General features: G+C 33.6%; 1 pseudogene; it reads right to left on the bottom strand.

The window, feature by feature from the left end:
• Nucleotides 1-6,208, bottom strand: LOC116112105 (annotated as a pseudogene).
• Between the last annotated feature and the right edge of the window lie 240 nt (nt 6,209-6,448).

Here is a 6,448-nt window from a genome sequence, read left to right as displayed (position 1 = left end):
TCAGAGATCATCTCTGAAACCATTTAATGGAACACAGCCTCTCGATCCTCTATTTCCAAGCAATTTCATTGTCGACAAAAATATATCCTCTTCCTAGGAATTCAGGAACAACTGCTTTCTACAAACCTGAAGCAGCCGCCCATACAGATCCTTCTTAATAGACTCAATATCCAACCTCTCCAATTGCTCCAACGAATTCTGGTTATACATAAACAACCCATAATACAAATCAAAGCTGTCTCCTTTCGTATTCTTCACCAAATTCAACAATGTCTCATACCCTTTTGTGTTAATTGGCGAAGACTCAAATCCAAACCTCTCCAACACTCTCCCCATTGTATGTGTCACAAACTATGACCCTGTAGCGTATTTATCATGTTCAATATAACTCAACTCCACCAACTCCACCATTCTTCCCTTCTTTAGCAAAAATGTCAAGAAACCTCTCGGCTCGACTCAATCTTTCCTCATCATCTCCAATTCTAACTTTGTCATACACAAAAGAAGACCAACCCACAAATCTTTACCACTCTCTGGACCAAACATCGGATGTACATCGGGTACACATGTGTTATCAAACTCTTCTGGCAAATACTTCAAGAAAAGGTTCATAGGGAACTCTTTAACTGAAAGAACATCAACAAAAAGTTTTACTTCTTTTCAACCGCTGAAATGGGATAGATTTAAGCACGCTTTGAGTGGAAAGAATGGAGGTAAAAGTGAGAACTACATCAGGTTGAAGTTCACAAAGGTCATCAATGTCGAAGTGGAACTGAGCGTTGAATTGCTGAGCAGCACGATAGTGAACAAAAAGAGTGTGATTTTAGCGGGGAAAGGCTTTTGTTGGAGTCTCACTTCTATTGGACACGCTCAATCTTACTGGGTTAGGCACGCTCAATCCTATTGGATGAACTAATCCTCCTATTCAACAAAAGACTTATTAGATGAAGAGTAAGACTCACCTCAAATTCTATTATAGTATAAGAGTCAGGTTGTTAACCTGAGTGCTTGACCAACGGATGCGGAGTTAATCTTGAGAGAACTGGATTTAAGGTGCTGTTAGCGGAGATAGGATTCGTAGTCGAAAGGCTGCGAGGGAGGCGAGAGAGGCCGAGGCGGAGGGGTTTAGTGATTGTGGAGGAGGGAAAGGAAGGGAAAGAGCGGCGAATACAGAGAGAAAAGGAGGGAAGACAGAGTGGTGGGGTTAGAGAGAGAGAGAGGCTATATGGCGGAGAGAAAAGGACTAGAAGAAAGAGTGTCGCAGAGAAGAGACAAAGAGTGAAGAAGACTACATGAGTGTGGGGTAACGAATTTAACGAATTTGAAACGTGAAAAATGAGAACTGTCCACCACATCAATAATTTTATTAAAACTTAAATAGTTAGTTGTGCATCAAACATCAATACGACAAATCATATCAATATTAGCATATAATACGACTTCAATTATCAAAAGATTGGACCCGAACCCAACCCTATGCGAATACAGATGGACCCACGCGTGTCTATTTTTTCACTCTCAAATTTTTAATTTTTGAAGTTACACTCTCAAAATTCCTACCGTTTTCAATTTTTACTGTTAACCACCATAATTTTTTACATTATTTTTTATATGCTGTCATGTTTCTGGCAACACCCAACACATCATTTGACTGGACAAGTCCTCGTTGTATATATAATATTAAAATACTATATTAATTATAATTTCTTTATGTAATTACAATAGCTTTCAAATTCTTTTATCATGTAGAATTGGGTTTTGGTAATTTTTGTTAACTAAAAAGGAGTGTTTAAAATAATTAACAGTGAACCACACATAACAGTAAACATGTGAACATTGTTTCCAATCAATTCATCTTCATCTGCACCTTCTTTCAACAACACGATACAATATATAAATACATACATAACTTTATCTCAAACTATGACACATCCTGGTTCTGCCCTCCATTTTTAATAAATAAAAATATCCTCTAGTGGGTAATTGACTCATTGGCAAGGTCATGTCTCAACAAACATGTTCAACTTGGACTGAATTATACCAATAGTCCAATACTTGTATTAGAGCAAAAGGAAAAACTAAAGAAGTAAAACAAATAGAACAGCCCTAGAGCAAGCTGAAGAACATCACTAGAGCAAGTTAACGAACAAGCTCTGCTTTCTATTAAAGATCCTTTGAAACCATAAAACAAATAGAATTTTACAAGGCAAAAACTTCAGTAAAATAATAAAAAACCACATATATTTCAAGATATTCAAGTTGCCTGCCAATTATTTGTTGTTTTGTTGCTATGGAACTCATAATGTTTGTTTAATCCATTCATGATATAGTTGTTATCATCATACGAGTATTCCATTACACTAAGCAAAAAAGCAACCCCAAAAATCATCAAAGAGGGAAACAAAACAAGTCAACTAGTAATCAAGCATCAAAACACCCCAAAAATCATCAAAGTAAACCAACTTCCATAAAGGGAAACGAGAATAATCAGCAAAAGACCAAAGAGGGAAACAAGAATAATCAACAAAAGACTAAAGAGGGAAACATTGCTCAGGTAGTGTGAGAGAGGAGATGTCAACGACAAAGGTGACGATGTGAGAGAGGAAAGTTGCGTCTGTGTTGGAGCCTGTGAGGGAGGAGAGTCAAGATGAGTGTAGTCTTTTAGGATTAGAGATTTCAATTTTCAAACTTTATTTCAATTTTAATTTTAATATATAAATAATAAATGGGCACTCGCGGGTTTAATCGTCTAACCCGCATGAAATACTGGCTGTACGGGTCCAAAAAAAGAGGTCTAAAACACTTAACCCGTACCCTATATTTTTTACTTAGGTATGGGTCGACTCACGAGTCTGAACCCGTTTTGCCATGTCTAGTTATCAGATCATAATATCTCCTCCATGCTTCCGCAATTACAAGCTTCCTAATCAGACAATAGAAGCTCAACTAATTAATTTACTCATCATTATTATGACTTCTTACATAAATGCCAGAGAGATTGTAATCAACAACCAAAACGGTAAATTTGGATATTAATTAGAATTTAAAGCCCTTAACATTGAACATAACATAAACCTATGATAGAAAGCCACTCTCAAATTGATAAGAATTGGGTTGGGTAGTGGATAGGAATTGTGTTAGGCAATGGTCCTTTTGTGTGTTTGGATAGAACTCTCTTTAAAAAACCGATTTGCTAAGAGAGGGTGCCCTAACCCTTATAAACCACATACCCACCAATTTTCCCTCTTAATGTGGGATCCTAACAGTTAATAACTTATCAAATTAACATGATTTAGAAATAAGGTCCATCCGTTATCAAATAAAGGATACCAATACCACTAAAAATAATCTTTACAAAATTTGTCTAAACACTACTCTAAAAGCCCAAGTTAACATAAATAGAAACATTTTTTGGCATGGAGCTGGCTAGATTAAGTTATCAACACCAATGAGCTTCAAAACCTATACTATTGTATAGTTAAAGATATATTTTTTTCTTAATTTGAAAATTGTAATATGGCAAAGACAATAGAAGATACCGAACAACTGTGCTTTCCCATGATTTTTTGTTGCTTTTGATGACCAGATTTGTGATGAGAGGGAAATGGGTGATTAAAGGGTCTGGTGATGGAGCTGGGTTTTAAATGGTTGGTTGTTTATTTATGGAAATGGACTAAGGGCATGGCGTCTCCTTGGGCTTGGATTTAATGGAGTTGGGTTGGGATTATAAGAAGATGGCTTGTTATATAAGGGATATGGTGGACTGATTGGTGGTGGGCCTCGTAATTTGCTGATGTTTTGTTTGAGAAGTGTGAGTAGGCTTTCCGTGGGCTGGTTTGTGGGTTGATTGCGTGGGCAGCTGCCTTTCATATTTAATTTTATCATATTTAAATTATAATTTAATTTAAATTAAATATGGATATTTAATTTAAATTAAAAGAAATAAAAGAACGTGTTACTCGCGCTGGCAAACTAACCCCGCATGGGACACGCTGATGAATTTTACGAATGGATAAGGAAAAAGAGGGAATTAGATAACGCAGATTCCCTTCTCCAATTTCTTTTTAGGCCGAACGACTTACGCATATTTAAGGTCTGTCAAAATGATAAGTTGGTATCTAAAAGGTTTTGAAACGATAAATAGGTACCTTCCGTTATGTTCTTTTAGTGATTTTCATTTGATAATAGTAAAAAGACTAAAATATCCTTGAAAGTTTGATATTTTAGTTTTTTTATAAATTTAAAATTTTTTAAAAAACCTTCTAGGTTTGCTAATTTGACTAAACACCCCCATATATAAATTTTTTATAAAATAACAAAAACACCTCCGCCACCCGTAGTGCCAGATTTCGGCCACCACCGCTGGAATCAGTCACGGATCTTGTCAGAAAATGTCAGATCTACGAGTTACGACACAGATCCGACGGGTACGGATATCACTCGCTCATATATAACATCTACTTGTTTACAATAATATTAAAATTGAGGGGAACGAGTTACACATATTCAAAGTTTGCTGTAAAGACAAAGTGGTACTTAAAAAGTTTGAAAATGACAAACACCCACCTTTCATCATGTTCTATTAAGAATTTCCATCTGCTAAAAGACAAAAATGATGAAAAGACTAGAATACCCACCGATCTCCATTCCCAACGAGCGCCAGCAAGGGCCAATGCTACTGTTTATCACCGAACTTCGCAAAAAAATACTAAATCCTGTCAAAAAATCAATTGATGATGCAAGAGGGCTGTGCAAACGAGCTTGGGGTAAGAATAAAATTACTATACTATCTTTTAGCAGACAAAAATCCCTCACAGAATATGACAAAAAATATTTATTTGTCTTTTCCAAACCTTTTGGTATCAATCTATTTTTATGCCAAACTTTGGGTAGGTGGAAGTTGTTAGCCTAAAATCACTTACCTCTGTGTCTGATGACACAGCTTGTACAACATAATAAAAAAATAATCTCTATTGTATTTATAATCAGAATTAATCAGAAAAAACAATCCAAGACATGATGAAGATATATTGTAATTATAATTCTTAATTAAAATAGATTTAAAATAAAATAACTAAACTGACTCAAACTTAAACCTTATTTGTTAATCTTTGGTGAAAAAAGTTTCGAGCAAAAAGAATCTCATAAACATGAGAGCACAATTGAATAATTGGTGGTTATGATCTTTTAGTTATAGTCCTTTTAAGTCAAATTACTACCAACATAAATCTACTGCAGATTCTACTGAATATGTAAATAATATTAATTTATCATACCTTATTTTCTTGAAATTTTAAAATGTTATTCCAAATTGATATATGTTGTTAATAACATTTTTTTTTAAGTTGGTTTTAACTATAAGTACACATTAACTTAAAATTTTATTTTATATTACATAACTAGTAGTCAAATGAATGGTTATTAAATTAATTATAAGATTTATAATTGTTATATGGATAATACCAAAACTGTTGCATAAGAGCTTTATATATATAAGTCTGTTCCCTACATTGATAATTAGACAACATTATATTACTAAGACCTAACAAGCATAATCTATGAACCAAAATGGCATTTTTAATGACAATAATAATAATAATAATAATAATAATAATAAATAAGTAAATAAATAATAAATTTTTATCTAAAAGGTATTACTTCAAACTTGTCTTAATGGAAAAGGAAAAAAACTATTTATGCTGTGACATATTGAAAACTTTCTGAATTAAACATTAGTATGTATTTCATATTAGCACAAAGAAAATTAAAATTTTCAATTATATTAAATCATCTATATGCCTTTATTTATTTATTCATTTCTCCAACAATTTCTAAGAAAAAACATTTAATCCAGTGTATTTTTTTTCTTAATGGTTCAATTTAGTATAAGTTTAAGAAGATATTATTGTGTGCAAATAGAAAATGATAGTAGAAGTACTCGGAGGTGGAGGAGGTTTGGTGCCCAAAGAAAGAAAGTTAAATCCACTAATTCACTTATGCCTTTATTGCCTCGTATACGTCATCTGATCTAGCGCACCTTTAATTAGGGCTGTGCAAAACCGGGTACCCAAACCGGTTTTGACCGAAAAACTGAGTATCCGAATATTCGGGCATCCCTAAAAAGGTACCCATAAACCGAACCGCTGTTTAGAGTACCGGTTTTTCGGGTACCTGAATATTCGGATAAAAGATCGGATACCTGGTTCATGACCCGACTTTGCATGAATTTTAATTTTACATTTCAAATTTCAATTGCAGAAGCAATTCCTTCCATATACTATATCAACTTTTAATTTAATAACTTAAATACTTAAGATTTAATATACACCAAACATCAAATGTTTTACAAACAAATACAATTCATAATTTTATTTTCTATCATTTCTAGTTTTATTTAATGTTTTATTCACTTAAACTTGATCATACTACAATTTTTTAGAAGTTTTAC

Source organism: Pistacia vera, unplaced genomic scaffold (assembly GCF_008641045.1).
Source record: "Pistacia vera cultivar Batoury unplaced genomic scaffold, PisVer_v2 Contig656, whole genome shotgun sequence".
Lineage (NCBI taxonomy): Eukaryota > Viridiplantae > Streptophyta > Magnoliopsida > Sapindales > Anacardiaceae > Pistacia > Pistacia vera.
Note: the sequence above shows the minus strand (reverse complement) of the source record. Positions and strands in the feature narration are given on the sequence as shown.